Below are 20,934 nucleotides of genomic sequence, written 5' to 3' on the forward strand. Positions count from 1 at the left end.
TTATATATATATATATAACCAATTTCAATAGCATAAATCTCTTTAAGTCGTCAACACTATTTACAGATTAACTCCATATTACAACTACGTACCTCAATGTACATATTGCAATTTGCATCATAAAAAAAGAATATGGGAAGAAGAAAAACCGTATGATACATATTTATATATAGAGCTTAAAATAAAAAACAACGAAGAAATTTTTGACAAAAAGATCAAAAAATATGAAAAAATTAAATGAAGTAGATCCTTGTGCAAATATTCATAATTTCTCCGCACCTGAATATCAATAAAACACTAAATCTTCTCCTACGTTTCATAACTTCCTTCTCTATATATGTTCGAAGTGTACAATATTGTAATTGACAAGATTAACTACACATTGTCTTTTACATAGAATTGAATTATTTTATATGGTGATCTTTCTTTGTTCATTTATAACTCTAATTTTCTAGGGTAATGGAGATTACAAAAAGCATGAGTTATAAAATGATAGTATGTGAATTAAAAGTGCAAAATTAATGGACATTATTAGAATAGAAGTTATAGAAATATGAAGTGGTGTGCGTTATGAAAATGACTTATTAAATAAATTATTTAAGAAAAATAAAAATACTTTTAAAATAAATTATTGTATATATATATATATATTGATGATTGATTTTTTATGAAGGAAATGAAAGTTTGAATTAGTAAATATTTGGACTTTTAAGTATACAATAAAGAATATGAATAAGTGGAGCAGTGAATTTTGATACATTTAAGTTTTAACAATAAAAAATAAAAATAAATGAAGGAATGATAATTAACATATTTATTTTTTATAATAATAAATAAATAAATGGAAAAAATAAAATAAAAATAATTTGTAAATGGTGACCTTAGAAGAATGTCACATCAATAAATACTTTAATAGAAATTAATTATATTTTACCCAAAAAAATAAATATATCACAATTATATACATTAAAATATGAATTTTTTTCAACCTTCAAAACATGAGCAATGCACAGGGTAAGCAACTTTGCTATAGTGTATATCATTGTTTGCCCTGTGAAACACACTATAGCAAAGTATGGTGTGAAAATATCTTCTATTTTTGAAGGTGAGAGTCAAATTTGAGGAGAAAAAAATATTTCCTCTAATGTTGCTGGATTAAAGGACAGTGAGATAAATAAGCAAAAATCACCTTTGAGCTGAGTTCTTTTTCTTCTTTTGTTTAATCACTTTCTCATCAAAATGCTGGGCATACAAATACACAAATATTCAAAATAGGTACTACTAAACAAAGCAAATATTTAAGAATCCAAACTATAAAACTGCAGTAGCAAAAAATTGACTTGGACAACAACCCAAATAGTTTAAACAGTGGTGGCGAATTGAGCAGTCAGCCTCTTCCGTGCCTCCTCGATGATGGACAACTTAATACCTTTACCTTTGGGTAGTGAAACCCATGACTTAGTACCCTTGACAAAAGTGAACACATTCCCCAAACGTGTAGCAAATTCATGACCCAGTGCATCCTAAATGTGAGCGGTCTTAAAGCTACCCCTATACTTCTCCCGGTTCTTAATAATACCAACTCGTCCTCTATTTCTACCTCCAGTCACCATCACAACATTTCTAACATCAAATTTGATGAAATCAACAATATCGTTAGATTCCAACTCCAGCTTAATGGTATCGTTGGCCTTGATGAGAGGATCAGGATAGCGGATTGTTCTTCTATCGTAAGTGTTCAAGTATGGAATCTCCTTCTGACCAAACTGCACCGAACGGACCTTGCAAATCTTAAACTTGGCCTCCTTATCCCTGAGTGAATAAAGATAGAATCGACCCTTGGTGTCATAAAGGAGACAAAAGCTCTCATTAATCTTTAGAATTGAAACAACATCCATGAAACCAGTTGGATAGGTCTTATCAGTCCTAACTTTACCATCCACCAGTTCTTGTCGTTGCATCAGAATCGAGATCACCTCTCGGTATGTGAGAGTATACTTCAATCTGTTTCGCAAAATAATGATCAACGAAAAACACTCCCTTGATTTGTGTGGACCATAAGATGGCTTCAGAGAAAACGCTACACCACGCTTATCAAGCATCCAATGCTTCGGGGCATTGAGCCTCTTCAGATGCTTCTTCAAACCTCTAGCCATTTTGCCAGTGTAAGAATTTTATCTGCTTTGATGAAGAAGACTGAGATGAATTCATAAATAGTTCAAAAAGTGTAAATCAAAATATTACAAGGATAGCAAGTTAATAAGGAAGAGCAAATCAATGAAGTTAACTTATGAAAACAATACAATTTGAAGAAAAAAAAATCATTAGCATACTCATGAAAACACATGTCAGAAATTGCAAATAAAATTAACTCAACTATGATTTTCAATTTTTGAATACATGAAATAACACCTCGTCATATGCACATTTGCTATTTTTTTACCATGCATGCAACCTAGTGTGCTTAGAGACATTAGAGAATATGATTACTACAATTTTTTCATCAAAGCTTGCATATGTTTTCTTTATAACTGCATGGTGCATCAATTAAGTTCTGTGAAATTGAATGATGGATTTTAACTTAAATAAGAGATCATGGTGGAATTGATAGTGGAGTTGATAGTGGTCTATTTTTCAGTTCACAAGACTCTCGATTTTTCAAATTCCTTCTAAAATTTAATTAGCAATTATAAATTAGCATTAATTCTCTTGTAGTTTACAAGACTCTTGATCTTTCAAACCTCTTCTGAAACAGAATTAGCCTTCCTATACTCAATTACTATTTTGTATTTTTTAAATTTAAATTACTCAGCCATATATATAAATTATACAATTAAATGGATCATAAAGGTAAAATTGCCCCCCCAAAAAGGAGAAAATAGATAAATCTAATTGCTGCTCATTGGAAGGTGCCGCATCAATTTTTTTGTTATCCTCATTTATATATATATATTGAATGATTATTAGGCAATTCTAAATGAATTTTTAATAAGCTAAAAGTCTTAAAGGTTATTAAATAAAGGAAAACACAATAAATGGTAGTTAATATAAAATAATTATTTTAAGAAGTAACTTTCTTTTAATACATAGCTCATCATAGGTATAGAAAAATAAAAATAAAAAATTAAAATATTAGCAAAAAATATAATTAACATTTTGATCATAGAAGAATCAAGATTCCCCTCCTATGAAAGAAAATGAAATAAAAAGAGGCAACCGACTTCACAAAATAATTGTTATCTTAGCAACACTTTATTTTTTTAAGTTGTAAGCTTGAACGGTTCAACTCAATAGACAATAGAAATTAATATTAATCTTTAAAAATGTTTAGCAAAAAAATTATAAAATGCGAAAAATCAAGAACTACAATTTTACATACAATAAATAACTTTCTTATGAATTAAAATGTCATTTGAAAATTATAAACTACTGTTACATTCTCATATTTTATCAAAAGATTTATCAAAGTTGAACTATATAATTGCAAAATGATAAATAAATACTTTCTTAAGTAGCACATGTATACGTTTGCCTCCTTCCCTTGCTTCTACTTCAGAAAATAAATCTATATTGTAAATATATATATAATAATAAAAGAATAATCAAGACAAGGTGATGTGACACATCTCGACCAAAGATCCTATTTATCTTTTTCTTTTCTTTATTTGAAGTTATTTTTATTATTTTTATTTTTTTTATTTTTAAATTCATTTTCATAACTCACATATCTTTATGTTCATAATAAGTTGCACTCTTAATTAATATTAATAAAATTTATAACTCTAAAACCTTTTATATTCATAACCTCGAATTATTTAGTTTTGCATTAAAATGTCCAATGACAATTCTTCTTCTTCTTATACATACAAATAATTTCTCTCGAAAGAATTTTAAACAACAATAGTTAGATTCTCAAGATAGCCAAAAAAAAAAGGATACTAATTGTTGCATGAAATGAAAAAGAAAAATGATCAAATTGTTAACTAAAAGTGTTAGAGCAGTTGAACATGAAATTTAATAAATTAAAATACCAAAAGTAATGCAATTTAAACTATATCTTGGTCGATGAGATTTTTTTCTATTGGTATATGGTATGTCTCATACCCATAGTGAGATGAGGACATGAAAAACTACCATAGTAGTAATCTTATTTTTATCTACAATAAAATTTGTGGAGAGATTAGGATGAAGAGAAATGCAATTAATTAATGGACTAAACATAATATAAAAGAAAGTTGCTCTAACAAAGTAATACATAACTCTTAAAATTTTTTAAAACTATAAGAAGTTTACTGATAGACTAAACATAAAATAAATCTACTCTAAAAAAATAAATAGAACTTAGAAGAGTGACTTTCGGAAGCACATATTATAGGATCTTCTGCTCCGCAACAATCACAAAACTTGACAGCTTAAGGAAGATCATCGGGTCCTAATTCATAATACCTACAAAGAGAAAAGAAGACAGAGAATATCAAGTCAAGCGTCACAACATACCCAATATAATTCCACATACTGGGGTATAAAGACAGTAGAGTGTACACAAACCTTACATTTACCTAAAAGGTAAAGAAGTTGCTTCCACCCTTGACTCATAGAGGTTCATAACTTAGGTGAGCAACAATTCTAGCCCTCATCTAAAAAATGGACGTGACACCAAAATATGCTCGAAACTCAGATTCTAGTTGCACTAAAATGAAGACCTTGCTAACAATATGACATTTTGAAAGACATCATTGGCCAAAAACAAAAAAGAGGACAAAGTTGTCCTATGTCAAATCGTACTGGGATTGACCCTTTTCCCATTTATTTATAAGGAGGAGAATTGTCATTGGACATTTTAATGCAAAATTAAATAATTGAGGGTTATGAATATAAAAGGTTTTAGAGTTATGAATTTTGTTAATATTAGTTAAGAGTGTAATTTATTATGAACATAAAGAGATGTGAGTTATGAAAATAATTTTAGAAATAAAATAATTAAAAAAATGAAAAAATACTCCAAAAAAAAGGAGAAAAAAGATAAATAGGATTCTTGGCGAAAGAGAGGTGCTACATCACCTTGTCTTCATTCTTATTTTATTGTTATATATAGATTGGACAAAAATAAATATGTTAATTATAACTCCTCCATTTATTTCTAAAATTTAAATGTATCAAAATTTACTATTTCACTTATTCACATTCTTTATTGTACACCTTAAAAGCCTAAATATTTACTACTCCAAGTTTCATGTCCTTCGTGAATATATATATATATATATATATATATATATATATATATATTCTATGCAGAATTCAGAGTAGCTTTCACCACTTTGGCTCATTCTGTGGCAGCCTCAAATGAACGCCCAACTCCTGTTCAGGCTAACCCAATGGCCAGTACTGCTATAGCTAGAATTTGGGACTTCACCCAAATGAATGCTCCTTCATTTACAGGGTCTAAGTCTGAGGAGGACCAACAGAAATTCCTTAAAATGGTGCAAAAAGTCATAGATATCATGGGGGTGACTTCCAGTGAGAGCGCTGAGTTAGATGTATACCAATTATAGGATGTGGCTCATATATGGTTTGAGTAGTGAAAGACGGATAAAGGTGCTGATGTAGGGCCCGTAGAATGAGAGGTGTTTGCTATTGGTTTCCTTGATAGGTTCTTCCCACTAGAGTTGAGAGAATCTAAGGTTTTGGAGTTTATCAATCTAAAACAGGGCAACATGACAGTGAAAAAGTATTTCCTCAAGTTTACTCAGTTAGATAGATATGCCCCTCATATGGTAGTAGATAGTAGATCTAAGATGAGTAAGTTTATGTCGGGTGTGTCTAATAGTATGGTCATAGAATGTAGGACCGCAATGCTGATTAACGAGATGGACATATCCAGGCTCATGATCCATGCTCAATAGATAGAGGAGGATAAGAATAAGGAGAAGGAGGAGAGAACAAGAGGGCTAGAATAGGTAGCTTCAACTTCACTCAGCCTAAGTAAGAGGGTGGCAGTCGTTCTTAGTTCCGCCCAAAATCTTCAGTTCCAGTTCTTTCCTCGGCCAGTGCCCCAGTGCCAAATGTTAAAGATGGCAATAAAGAAAAGACACCAGGCCCTAAACCCCAGGGTAGTGTTATCAGTGCCCGAATAAATCCTTTTTGCCAGAAGTATGGCAGGAACCACTAGGGTGTCTGCAGAGCTAGTAGTTATGTGTGTTTTAGATGTGGCAAGCCAGTCCATAGGGTCAGAGAGTGTCCTCAGGTGGGTTCACAGAGTTAGCATAATCGTCCCCCAGTTTAGTCGAGTCGCCCGAATCAGCAGGGTGCCGCTTCCAGTGCCACCAGTGGGCAACGCCCAAACAAACTCTATGCACTTCAATCCCGACAGGATCAGGAAAGTTGTCCTGATGTAGTCACTGGTACTTTATAAGTTTATCATTTATATGTCTATGATTTGCTAGATCTATGAGCTTTCTTGTCCTTTGTAACTCCTTATATAGCTGTTGATTTTGGAGTTAGTCTCAAAATCCTAGTAGAGCCCTTCTCAATCTCTACCCCAGTGGGTAAATGTATCATAGCCCAACGGGTATATAGGAACTGTCCGGTTATAGTATCTCAGAAAGTTACTTCAGCAGACTTAGTAGAGTTAGAGATGACATATTTTGATGTCATTCTCGGCATGGATTGGCTCTATTCATGCTATGCTTCAGTTGACTGTAGATACAAAATTTTTTATTTTTAATTTCCAAATGAACCTGTCCTAGAATGGAGGGGTAGTACTTCAGCACTTAGAGGCCAGCTTGTTTCCTACCTAAGGGAGAGAAAAATAATATCTAAAGGGTGTGTCTACCATCTTGTTTGAGTTAAGGATTCTAGTTCTAAGACTCCGAGTCTAGAGTCAGTTCTAGTAGCATGTGAGTTTATAGATGTGTTTTCCAAAGATCTTCTTGGAGTCTCTTTTGAGTAAGAAATTGACTTTGGAATAGACCTTCTTCTCGATACTCAGCCTATCTATATTCCGCCATACAAAATGAAACTAGCTCAATTCAAAGAGCTAAAAGAACAGTTGAAGGATCTCCTAGATAAGGGATTCATCAGATCCAGTGTTTCCCCATGAGGTTCACCAGTATTATTCGTTTGTAAGAAGGACGGTTCTCTCAGAATGTGTATTGACTGCCATCAGTTGAATAAAGTCACGGTCAAGAATAAGTATCCACTTCCCAGAATCAATGACTTATTTGACAAACTTCAGGGTGCCAGTTACTTTTCTAAGATAGCCTCAGATCAGGCTATCATCAGCTCAAAGTCAGAGAATGTGATATTTCAAAAACAACTTTTAGAACTCGGTATGGTCACTTTGAATTCCTAGTCATGTTATGTGGTCTTACCAATGCCCCAACAACTTTCATGTACTTGATGAACCATGTGTTCAAGTAGTATTTAGACATAGTCATCATAGTCTTCGTTGATGACATTCTTTTTTACTCTCGTAGTGAGCATGATCATGCAGACCATCTCAGAATAACATTACAGAGAGCTCAGACCCGACATAAATCGTATGCAAAATATACGAAAAAAGGATCTCGAGTTTGAGATTGGTGATTATGTGTATTTAAAAATCTCACCTATGAAGTAAAGAGGTTTGGCAAGAAGGGAAAACTCAATTCCCGATATGCCGGTCCTTACTAAATCCTTAACCGTTTTGGAAAGGTAGTTTATAAGCTTGAGTTGCCTTTAGACTTAGCTTCAGTGCACCCAGTGTTTCACGTATCCTTCCTTAAGAAATACAATGGTGAACCAGCAGTTGTGATCCCTATAGATGGTATAGATGTTCAGAATAGTCTCTCGTATAAGGAATTCCTAGTCAAAATTCTTGATCATTAGGTTCGCAGACTGAGGAACAAAGAAGTTCCTCTAGTCAAAGTTCTTTGGTGGAATTAGTCCGTTGAGGGAGCTACTTGGGAAGCAGAAGCAGATATGTGGACCAAGTATTCTCACCTCTTCTTCACAAACTCAGACTCAGCACAAGGTAACAGTTTTCCTTGAATTTACTCAGTTCCATGCTCAAATTACCTTTACGAACTCGGTATCAATTTTAGTTGCATAACATCCTCATATCGTGTATACTATCATGAAATAGCTCAGTAATGTGTTATGTCTTCAGTCATGCTTCAGTTATGCATGTTCAGTATAAAAACTTAGCATATGAGTAGTTTCAGTTATGTAATCATGCTTCAGTTATGCATGGTCAGTATGTAGACTCAGTCTATCAGTATTCTAAACTTAGTCAGTCTCATTCGAGGATGAACATTCCCAAAGGGGAGATATTGTAAGACCCCACAAAATCCTAGCCTAACTAATTCCTTTATAGCATGAAAAATGGTCCCAGACTTAGAAAGTTTTAAGCTAAGTATTGGCACTTAGTCTTATTTTGTCCATGATATTTCCATGAACTTATTTTCGACTCTTACAGCCTTAAAATATTGACTTTTAGGTTGATTCATGATCAGGAATGCCAGTAGGTATTCTCGAACGAGTTTCAGATTTTTTAAACATCATTTGAGGCACGTTTGGGAGTCCAAAATAGTGGATCAACGCGATGTTGACATGTTGCGTTGCCTATTGGATCGATAGATATTTTTTCCTAGCTTCCAGTGTAAATTCCAGTGAGCCGGTGTGATCTAAATACGTCGCGTCGGCCATCGCAGTGACCATCAATGCGATGCATCTCCCAATGTGTCACTGGGCACATTTTCAGTAATTAAAAAAATCCGCATCTAGAGGGGTATTTGGGTCATTTTTCCACTCCTATTCAGCCTCAAAATACGAGATTAATCATTCCTAAGGGCAAAAATCACTCACTTTCTCTCAATTTCTCTCAAATTTCTCTCAAGAAAAAACCCTAGGGCATTCAAATTTCAAGTTCATACTTCAAGAACACACCATTAATCTGCATGAATTTGATTACCAAGGTATGTTAGGTGTTCATCTAAGGGTTTTCTTCCACCCTTGGAGTTCAAGATTCTCTTTTAAAACTACAAGTTGATTGCTTCTATGAATTTCATGTTAAATTTGATTGTATTCATGTTCATGATATTATGTGGGTTTTAATCCATTTTTTACTACAAGTTTTATGAAATTAAATTAACATGTGTGGTGAATTATATGATCTGCATGTTAAACCCTTGAAATTACAATTGATTATTGTATCCATGATGTTCATGAGTTGACTATCCTCATGTGAAATAACCATGCTCCCTAATTGTTTGATAGAATGTCTATGTGAATTGAATAGTGAAATCATGATATGTCATCATGTGGTCCCATTCATTTACAAGTTCATGTATCTCAAGTGTTTGACAAAATACCTAGGTGAATGTATTATTAACAAGTATTTATTGTTTTGTTTTTCAAGATCATGCCATGCTTTACTTTCCATGTTTTCGAGTCCTGGGGGTATTCAATACTTGAAAATCTAGCTTTTTACCTAGAACTATAGTAGTTACAGGATAGTCTCTATTATTTTATGAAAGTAGTACTCAGTCAGTTATAGAACTTAGTGAAACTCAGTGTTAGTCTAGTTAAGCTCAGTACCACGAATAGTGTATTCAATCAGCTAATAAAACTCAGTGAACTCTATCCAGTTCAGTCAGTTAGCACAATCTGTAACAGTTCAGTCAAGCCTAGTACAGTCTAGAATCAGTTCAGTGTCTATTCAGTTGGGAGTAGGAATTAACACTGAGCGAACCCAGGGATGGGGGCATTCCTGTCAGTGATGGGTTTAACCCTTAGTAGCAATCCCTGTGTTATAGAACCATGTAGCCAGCGTAGGTTGAGATATCTTCCTGCTAGATAAAGTTTGACATATCTCGTACGAGTTTTCCTGCCAATGAAGGTTGACAAAATATCTTCCTGCCAGATAGGGTTAATTCACAGCCATTGTTTGTATCCCTTGGCAAGGTGCTAACACCCATCCAACTGGGGTCACAGGTTGGACCCCAACTCAATTTATAATCGAGTTATGTCGGTTAGATGAACACTCCCACTATTTTAGTTTTAGTATTTGACTCAGTATAGAACTTAGTTTAGTTCTACAGAATCGGGACTGTCAGACACAATCACCCAGCACAGTATAGAACTCAATTTAGTTCTACAGAATTAGGACTATCAGAAATAATCACCCAACTATCAATAATACGGATATCAGAAATCTCAAATATCAGTTACTCCGTTATCAGTTACTTAGTTATCAATAACTCAATTATCCGAACTCAGACTCAGTTTCAGTAAAAATCTCAGATACATCATATATATATGTGTATATATGTAGCATTACATACTCAATATCTACAGCAATTTCAGATATACATATACTCTCATTCAGTTATATTCATATTATTTAGGCATTTATTATCCATGCATATGAACCCTTGCATTCAGCCTTACCTCATCTAGCATACCAGTACATTCAAAATACTGATACATACTTTTTCTTTTGCACTATGATGTCTTATATTATAGGTTCAGATGCACGGGCTCCTGACTGTACTTAGCAGCCCAGCCTATCAACGACAGATTTAGTGGTGAGTCCTCATAGTTTAAGGACAGAGTTATTATTTTGATATTTCAATAGTTTCCTATATTCAGTAGTCGGATTTAGTTGGGGACTTGTCCCATCAACTCCATGTTCAGACAGTTAGATCCTTTCAGGCTAGATTATTTCAGACAAATGTTCAGTTTTCAGTATTTATTTATCAGTATTTAGTATTTGTTTTTAGATTATGAACCTTATGGCATTTCAGCCTATTTTTCACATTATTTATATATTATTATACAGTGCTCACAGCAGGTGCCAGTCATGGCTTAGCTTGTGGTCCTTTGGGGTTATGAGCATCGTATGGAATTCGGGGTGTTGACTCGGGGCATTACAAAACCTAAGAAAGATAGTTACCTCGAGCTGAGTCTGAGTTTGTGAAGAAGAGGTGAGGATACTTTGTCCACATATCTACTTCTACTTCCCAAGTAGCTCCCTCAATGGACTGGTTTCACAAAAAAACTTTGACCAAGGGAACTTCTTTGTTCCTCAGTCTGCGAATCTAATGATCAAGGATTTCAAATGGGCATCTTCGAATAAAAGATCATTCTGAATGCTTACGCTTTCTAAGGGCACTACAACTGGTAGGTCACCAATGCATTTCGTTAGCAAGGAGACGTGGAATACTGGGTGCACTGAAGCTAAGTATAAAGTCAACTCAAGATTATACGCTACCTTTCCAAAATGGATGAGAATACTGAAAGGACCCACATATTAGGGACTGATCTTTAGATACCCAAAATCACCAATCTCAAACTCGAGATCTTTTCTTCTCATATCAGCATACGATTTCTATCGGCTCTAAGCTTCCTTAAGCCTCTCCCTGACCAACTGAACCTTCTCTAAGGCATCAAATACTAAGTCAGGACCTACCAATGCAGTCTCACTACCTTAAACCAACCAATGGGAGGCCTACATATCCTTCTATAAAGTGCCTCAAATGGGGCCATCTGAATATTGGAATAATAGTTGTTATTATATGCGAATTCAATCAAAGCCAAGTGGTCATCCCAACTACCTTTAAAATCAACAACGCATTCTATCAATATATCTTCTAAAGTCTGAATGGTCCTTTCTGCTTGACCATCTCTTTGAGGGTGAAAAGCTATACTGAGGTGAACTTGGTTACCAAGACCCTTTTGGAAGGCTTTCCAAAAGTGAAAGGTAAACTGAGTACCTATATCTGAGATGATAGATAATGGAACACCATGAAACCTAACCAACTCTCTGAGATAGATCTTGGCATAGTCCTTGAAAGAATAAAAAGTGTGGACTGATAAGAAATAGGCTAATTTGGTCATCCTGTCTACAATGAACCAAATAGAATCATGCTGACGATGAGTATGAGGCAAACCTGTTATGAAGTCTATGTTCACCTCCTCCCACTTCAAAGTGGGAATACTAAACTCTTGCATAGACCCACTAGGCTTCTGGTGCTCAATCTCAACCTGCTAGTATCTTGAGCACTTAACTACAAAATTTGCAATATCTCTCTTTATCCCACTCCACCAATAGATCTCCCATAAATCATGGTACATCTTAGTGGCCCTTGGATGAATAGATTATCGTACACCATGATCTTCCGAAAGAATTTCCTATCTCAACTCATCTACACTCGACACACACAGTCTACCCTGGCAACTCAATACACCATCTCCCTCTTGGGAGAAAGCCCCTATCTTCTGATCTCTGATTGACTCTTTTAACTTAACTAGACTAAGATTTTTGTCCTGCTTTTCCTTTACTTCAGAAACCAAAGATGATTCTAAACTATTTTACACCCACACACTACCCTCTGCTGAATCGACTAAGCGAACACCTATTTAGTAAAGCTGATGATATTCCTAAATTAACTTCTTCTTACCATTCTCAACATGAGCAACACTATCCATAAATAGCCTAATGTGAGCATCTGCCGCTACATTGGCCTTGCCCGAATGATACAGAACACTTATACCATAATCTTTCAGCAACTCTAACAACTTTCTCTAACGCAACTTTAAATCTTTCTAAAAGAAACATATAATACAACCTTTTATGATTTGTGAACACATCTACATGCACCCCATACTAATAATGCCTCCAAATTTTCATGGAAAATACAATCGTTGCTAAATCAAGATCGTGGGTAGGTTAATTCTTCTCATGGGGATTAAGATTTCTAGATGTATAGGATGTGACCTTATCTCTCTGCATTAATACATAACTAAAACCTACTCTAGATATATTACAGTACACAATAAACCCATCTAAACCATCTGGCAAGGTCAAAACTGGGGCTAAGGCGAGTCGAGTCTTCAATTCCTGAAAACTCTTCTCACAAGAATTTGACTAGTGAAATTTGACTTTCTTCTGAGTTAATATGGATATGGGAGGTGCAATACATGAAAATCCTTCAAAAAATTATTGGTAATAGCTATCCAAACCCAAGAAACTCTTGATATTTGATGGAGAAATGGGTCTAGGCCAGTTTCTTACCACGTTAGTATTTTGAGGATCAACTCTAATGCCATCACCGGAAATAACATGGCCAAGTAAATCTACTAACCTTAGCCAAAATTTGCACTTTCTTAATTTAGCGAACAACTAATGGGCTCTAAGGGTCTGTATACTATTCTGAGGTGGTCTGTATGATTTTTTCAGTACGAGAATAGAGAAGGATGTCATCAATGAAAGCTATGACGAACATGTCCAAGTATTATTTGAACACTCGGTTTATCAAGTTCATAAAAGCTTTTGGGGCATTGGTAATACCAAATGACATGACTAAGAATTCAAAGTGACCATACCGAGTTCTGAAAGTTATTTTCAGAATGTCACATTCTCTGACTCTAAGCTAATGATAGCCGGATATGAGGTCTATCTTAGAAAAGTAATTGGCACTTTAAAGTTGGTCGAACAAGTCATGGATTCTAGGAAGTGGGTACTTATTCTTGACTGCGACTTTGTTCAATTGATGGTAATCTATACACATCCTGAGTGAACTATCTTTCTTACATATGAATAAGACTAGTGTGCCCTACGGGGAAATATTGGGTCTGATGAACCCCTTTTCTAAAAGGTCCTTTAACTGTTCTTTCAACTTTTTAAGTTCAGCTGGAGCCATTCTATATGGCAGAATAGAAATAGGCTATGTATCTGGAAGAAGGTCTATTCCAAAGTCAATTTTTCTTTTGGGAGAAAGTTCAAGAAGATCTTCAGATAATATATCTGAGAATTCATTTACTATTGGAACTGACTCAAGACTGGGAATCTCATAACTAGAGTCTTTGACTCAGACAAGATAGTAAATACACCCCTTAGATATCATCTTTCTTGCCCTAAGGTACGAAACAAGCAAACCCTTAAGCGTTGTGGTACTACCCCTCCATTCAAGGACTGGCTCATTAGGAAACTGAAAATGAACAACCCTATTTTTGCAATCAACTAAAGAATAGCATGAATGGAGCCAATATATGCTGAGAATGACGTCAAAATCCATCATCTCTAGCTCTACAAGGTCTGCTGAAGTAACTTTCTGAGATACCATAATCAGACAATTCCTGTATACCCGCCAGGCTATGATATACATACCTACTGTGTTAGAGATTGAGAAAGGCTTTATTAGGATTTCGAGACTAACTCCGAAGTTGACCGTTATATAAGGAGTTATGAAAGATAGAGAAGCTCCTAGATCTAATAAGGCATAAACATGTAAATGGAAGATCTGTAACGTACTAGTGACCATATCAGGAGAAATTTCCTGATCTTGTCTGGACTGAAGTGTATAAAGCCTGTTTGGGCGCTGCCCACTGGTGGCACCGGAAGTGGCTCCCTACTAATTCGGGTGACCAGACTATATTGGGGGATGATTATACTAACCCTGTGAACCTGACTGAGGATAATTTCTAATTTTATGTCCTAGCTTTCCACACCCAAAACATACATCACTGTCAGCTCTGCAGACACCTTGATGGTTTTTGCCATATTTCGGACAAAGAGGATTTGTTTGGGCATTGCTGACACTACCCAGAGACTTAGAGCCTGACGCCTTGTATTTGATACTATTTCTGAACTTAAGTGCTGGAGCACTGGCTAAGGACAGAGCTGGAACTGAAGATTTTGGGTAAAATTAGGAACGGTTACTGCCTTCTGACTTAGGTTGAGTGAAATTGAAGCTACATATTCTAGATCTCTTATTTTCCCTCTCTCTTTCCTTATTCTTAGCCTTTTCTGTCTGTTAATAATGAACCATTAACCTGGATATGTCCATCTCCTTAATTAGCATTGCGGTCCAGCAATCCTTGACCACACTTTCTGACACTCCAGATACGAACTTGCTCATCCTGGACCTATTATCTACTACTACATGAGGAGCATACCTGGCTAACTGGGTAAACATGAGGGAATACTCTTCCACACTTATGTTACCTTGCCTGAGATTGATAAACTCTAATACCTTGGCTTCCCTCAACTCTAAGGGAAAGAATCTATCTAGAAAAGCAGCAGCAAACTCTTCCTATTCTGTGGGCTCTGCATTTGTGCCCCTGTTTACCTTCCACTGCTTAAACCACGTATGAGCTACATCTTGTAGCTAATAGGTAGCTAACTCAGCACTCTCACTGGAAGTCACTCCTATAATATCTGTGACTTTCTACACCTGATCGAGGAACTCATGTGGATCCTTTTCAAACTTAGAACCCAAAAACAACAGAGGGTTCATTCGGGTGAAGTCCCAAATCCTGGCTACAATAGTATTGGCCACTGGATTGGCTGAAAAATAGCTGGGTGTTCATTATAAGCTACCACAAAATAGGCTAAAGTGGTGAACGCAACTCTAAATTCTGCATGAAAAACATGCTCATTCAAGGGATCTTCTTGAACAGGTTGAGGTACTGGCTAATTTCTATTCCTTTTTCAGTTAGCTTTTTTGGAAGGCCTAAACGAAAGGGAAAAATAAATTAGACTGAGATTTCAACTTGAGATCATGCTCACTCGCACGACATGAATACTGAAGGAAAGGAAACTTTTCCTAAAAATACCTCATAGCCTCTTGTCCATAAGTTTGGCGCGCTACACACCCATGAAAAAGACTCTACTTGACGAAACTATTAGACTCCTTAAGACTCTGTTGAACCTTAGGCTCTGATACCAAGTTTATAATGCTCCGAGTCTGCACCCCGGATGCTACACGGTGCTTATAACCCCGAAGAACCACAAGCTAACTCATGATTGGTACTTGCTGTGAGCACTAAATAATAATACCAAAATAATGTGGAAGTTAGGATGAAATGCCATAAGGTTCATAATCTTAATACTGATAAATATAACAACTAATAATAGCATTTGAAAATAGAAAATTGTTAGAACTAGTGTAGTCAGAAAAGCCTCTAACTGAATTGTCTGCATGTGGAGTTGAAGGGATAAACCTCCAACTAACCCCGACTAACAAAATACCAAATCTACTGTAATACTGAAATAAAATAACATCCTCGATATATGAGGAATCACTACTGAATCTACTGCTGCTAATTGAATCTAGCTATGTGCGATCAGGAACCTGAGTGTTCGAACCTATGATATGATACATCACAGTGCATCGCAAGAAATGAGTATGCAATCAATACATAGGAATGTACTAGTATACTAGATGAGGTAAGGCTGAAATACATGGGTTCATATGTATGAACAATAACTGACTGAATGATATGAATATAACTGAATGAGAGTACATCGATAACTGCAACTGCTATAAACACTAGGTATGTAATACTGTGCTTGTACATATATACTGTAACTAAGAGTTTTACTGAAATTGAGTACTAGGTTCTGAGAATTGAGTAACTGATATTTGAGATTACTGATAACTAAATTACTAATAACTGGGTGACTGTTACTGAAAGTCCTGACTCTGTAGAATTGGACTAAGTTCTATACTGAAGAATAAAACTGAAACTGTAGGAGGTAATCATCTAACCGACATGCCTCTCTCTGAACTAATTGGGGTCCAACCTATAACCCCAGTTAGAAGGGTGTCAGTACCATGCCATAGGTACAAACACTGGCTGTGTGGATCTACTAAAATATCATCTTAAAGGACTAAGGCTCACCCTCTACTGGTAGGTTCCCTGATGAGAATGGTATTACCCTCAACTAGCAGGTAAATACCTTATCAACCCTCAATTGGCAGGTTGATATCTCAACCTATGCTGGCTATGTAGTTTTGGAATATAAGGACTGCTACTAAGGATTACACCCTCTATTGACAGGTGATCCCCCATCCTTGGGTTCGCTTGGTACTGAATCCTACTCCCAACTGAATGACACTGATCAGTAAACTAAACTAAACTGGCCTAAGCTTCTCTGAGCTCTGCAATTAATTGAGTACTACCATTCGTGACATTTCTAAGACTATTCTGTAGCTACTATAATCCTAGGTAAACAGCTAGATTTTGGGCATTAAATACCCCCAAGACCCGATACATCAATATAAAGCATGGCATAATCTTGGAAGCACCCTAGCTAATCACTCAGTCGTGATTCATTAATTAAGACATTTTGTCAAACACTTTCAAGGCATGAACTTATACATGAATGGTAACACATGCTAACATGTCATGATTGCACTATTCAATTAATATATGCATTATAACAAACACTTGGGAAGCATGATTATTTCATATAATAATATTGAACATATATAAATGTCATGGCTACAACATTCAACTTGTAATTTCAAGGATTTAACATGATAATTCACACAGTTCGTTACACATACTATCTTAATTTCATGAAACTTGTAATTAATCATGGATTGAATACCATATAACAATACACACATGGACACAATTCAACTCAAACATGTAATTCATGGAATCTCAATCTTGTATTTCGAAAAGGGGATTCTTGGGCTCCATGGGTAGTAAGGACCCATGGATGAACATCTAACATTCATGAGAAATTAACTTCTTACAAATTCTTGGTATCGTATTTGGGTAAATTTTATACTGTTGGAAAGCTAATTGAATTTCCTACACAATGGTGGGTCTTAAACTAGAAAATTCCACCTAGAACAAAAGTTGTATATAGGAAATTCTTGTGTACTAAGAGCTAAACTGAGCCAGGAGAATACAGGATATTAAAATCCTCCAGTTTTTCTTCAAGCTCAACCTGAAACTTTGAGACTCCCTTCTTTCTTTTATAATTAGATACATCTACTTTCTCCAGTTGACTTACCAAACTCAGGTTTTTAAGTTTTATCTTAGCAACATGTTGCTCAATTTCTGATATCTGGAAAGTCAAAGTTATCAACTGAAGCTCTTGATCTTCTATCCTTTTTCCTAGAGCATTATTTTTCTCTTTATCACTGGCACTATTAGATTTCTCTAGTTGATTAACTTAGCTTGAATTTTTAGATTTTAACTTAGAAACCTTCTATTTAGTTTCAGATATTTGGAGAGTTAGAGTAACTAAATCAAGCTCTTGAATTTTCACCTTTTCTTGTAGAGCAATTGTTTTCTCAGTCATTTAACATATGGTGTCAATCAGAACATTTGTATGCTCTTTTATCTTTCTAGAAAAATAGTTATCCAAGTTTTTTTATGGTTAGGAAGTCTTACCTCATTTTCTTCTTCATCTTCAGTGTTTTCGATAAAAGCAAACAAGGAATCAAAGGTCACCTTCTCATTCTCCACAACAAGCATGGAAAAATCTGCAGACTTCTATCGTTCATCAAATTCACTGGAGGAGTCATCCCAACCAGCTAAGGCTTGTTTAACTACAATATCAACTGCAACCTATCTTTTTGATTTTATGGGGACCTGGTCCTAATTTCTTTCTTTGTCACCTCCAGTGTTGTGATAATCCTAACAGTCTATTTTTTACATTAGACAATCCTTAATAAAGTTTTCTGGACTTCCATATTTTTGACAAACCTCCACAGCTCCTTCTTTTTTACTGCTACTTCCACTTTTTTAAACTTTCACTTTTTTAAAACTAGCCACTTTTCTTCATAGCTCTCACAATGGCAAATCAATGTCTTCTTTATTAGAGTCTGATTTTAGTGCCCTCAGTGCTAGAGATTTTTCCCTCTTTCCTTCTTTCTTCTCTTATTCTGGCTGCTTTTTGAGTTACGAGTCTTTATATTTCTAATAAGCTCATCCATAGTGAGTGTTTTCAGGTTCCTTGCCTCAGTGATAACATCTACTTTGCTTTCCCAAGATTTTGCTAGAACCCCAAGAATCTTTCTCACTTACTTATACAGTGAAATCACTTCTCATAGGCAGTGTAGATCATTTGTGATAGAAGTGAATTTTGTACGCATTTCTTGTATTGTCTCTCCTTCTTTCATGGTGAAGGTTTCATACTAGGTAGTCAGCATGTCAACTTTGGAATCCTTCAGATCCGTAGTTCCCTCATGAGATATTTTCAAGCAGTCCCAGATTTCTTTAGCATTTTCACAAGTAGAAATCCTATTATATTAATCTGGACCTATACCACACACTAGCAGTTTCTTTGCCTTATAGGTCTTCTCAATTATTTTCCTGTCTTCTTCATGGAATTCCCTCCTGCTTTTGATAACCATTTTTGTAACATCTCCTTCTTTGAATTTTTTTACAGGAACATGAGATCCATCAATGATTATGTCCATTAGTTCAATATTTTTTGCCATAATGAAGTCAAATATCCTTGTTTTCCACCACCCATAGTACTGTCAATTAAATCTAGGTGATTTAATGTTAGATTGCCCTTCTTCCAGGTTTGGTGGAGCATCCATGATAACCAAAACACTCTAGGTGTGAACCTTTTAGAGTGATCTAGCTCTAATACCAATTGTTAAAACCCTTAGGGGTTGCACCACACAGTGAAGGACCAGATCCCCAGAGTCAATCACAGGCAATCAAACAAAAAAGTGCAGGAAAAATAAAGATAGTGCAGGAAGAGTAAAAACACAAGATTTTTACGTGGAAACCCAAGAAAGAAAAAAACATGGCTTGCCCTCACAAGCACCAAAGAAATTCACTATAATTAACATCCTGATTACAGTCTAGATTTTAGCCTACCTCTAGGCTCCTTTCGCTAGTGAAAACTCTACTACAAACTCATCTTGGTAACTCCCAAGGACCTTCTCTACTGATTAACTCTAATCAATCACAAGCTTAGGCAACTCTTCCTAAGCAGCTCTCTCAACAAAATAAAATACTACTCTATAACATGAGTAGTTCAATTACAAATCATTACTCACTCAAGAACAATTTCAATTTAAGCTCACATAAATAGCTAAGAACTTGAGCAGTGTTGGAATTGGGTTATTACTACCTCTCTTCACTCTTTTCAACTGAAAAAAATATTTGATGAAGAGGCCTCTCTTTTCTTTTATATTTGAGTGATGATTCGGGCTGAAATATTATTAGACCGGCCTAATTAGTTAAAAATAACAATTGTAAGTTTGTTACATAAGAGGACAAAACTATCCAGATAACACGTACTAGCTATACTGTACCTTGCACATCCAGGGACCTGTTCCCTTATTGTAACAACACGATTTACTGAACCGGAATCCTACATGGTGCTCATGACCCCGAAGGACCACAAGCTAACCCATGACTGATATCTGTACCTATATACTGAATAAGATAACATAATAATACAGAAACATGCACTGAAAGGCTATAAGGTTCGATCATGAACATAACTTAATAATGTAACATCTGTGTGAGGTAATAGAATGCCCAAAACAAAACTAAAGTCTAAAACATGATAGTCAGTATCTAGTCTGCATCTTGTCTGAAAGCCTCTATTGTCTGGAGAATCTGAATAAGGAGTTGATGAGACATGTCCCCAACTAACTGCAACTAATAAGCTAATCAATGAGATGTTAGAAAATCATTATGTCTTCAAAGGATGAGGACTCACTTCTACTCTGACTGCTGAATCTGAAATCTACTGCTGATCTGGAACTCGTGTCTCTGAACCTATGGTGTAATATAAAAAGAAAGCACCATAGCGTAAATACTTCAGTCCATATGTACTGAATATACATATGAGGTAGGCTATACGCAATGGTTCACATGCATGAATAATGCTAACTGACTGTCTATGGCCTGGCTTACCACAATAAAAAGAAATGCCACTACCTTCTCTACACACACCCTAATGGTGCTTACCGTAAGTCTGGTAAAAAGGATAGGTGTGGGCACTGCTAATACTGCCCTGGATATTAGAGCCTGGTGCTCTATCTTTGTTACCCTCTCTGAACTTAAGAACTGTAGCATTAGTTCTAGAGGGAGCTAGAATTGATGACTTAGGACGAAACTGGGAACGATTTTCTCGTTTTGACTTGGGCTGAATGAAGTTGAAAATACCTGTCTTCGCTCACT

At 35.5% G+C, this 20,934-nt stretch overlaps 1 pseudogene; it reads right to left on the reverse strand.

The window, feature by feature from the left end:
* Window positions 1-1,361: 1,361 nt before the first annotated feature.
* Window positions 1,362-2,156, reverse strand: LOC107871772 (annotated as a pseudogene).
* Between the last annotated feature and the right edge of the window lie 18,778 nt (window positions 2,157-20,934).

The sequence above is a fragment of the Capsicum annuum genome, chromosome 5, assembly GCF_002878395.1.
Source record: "Capsicum annuum cultivar UCD-10X-F1 chromosome 5, UCD10Xv1.1, whole genome shotgun sequence".
Taxonomy (NCBI): domain Eukaryota; kingdom Viridiplantae; phylum Streptophyta; class Magnoliopsida; order Solanales; family Solanaceae; genus Capsicum; species Capsicum annuum.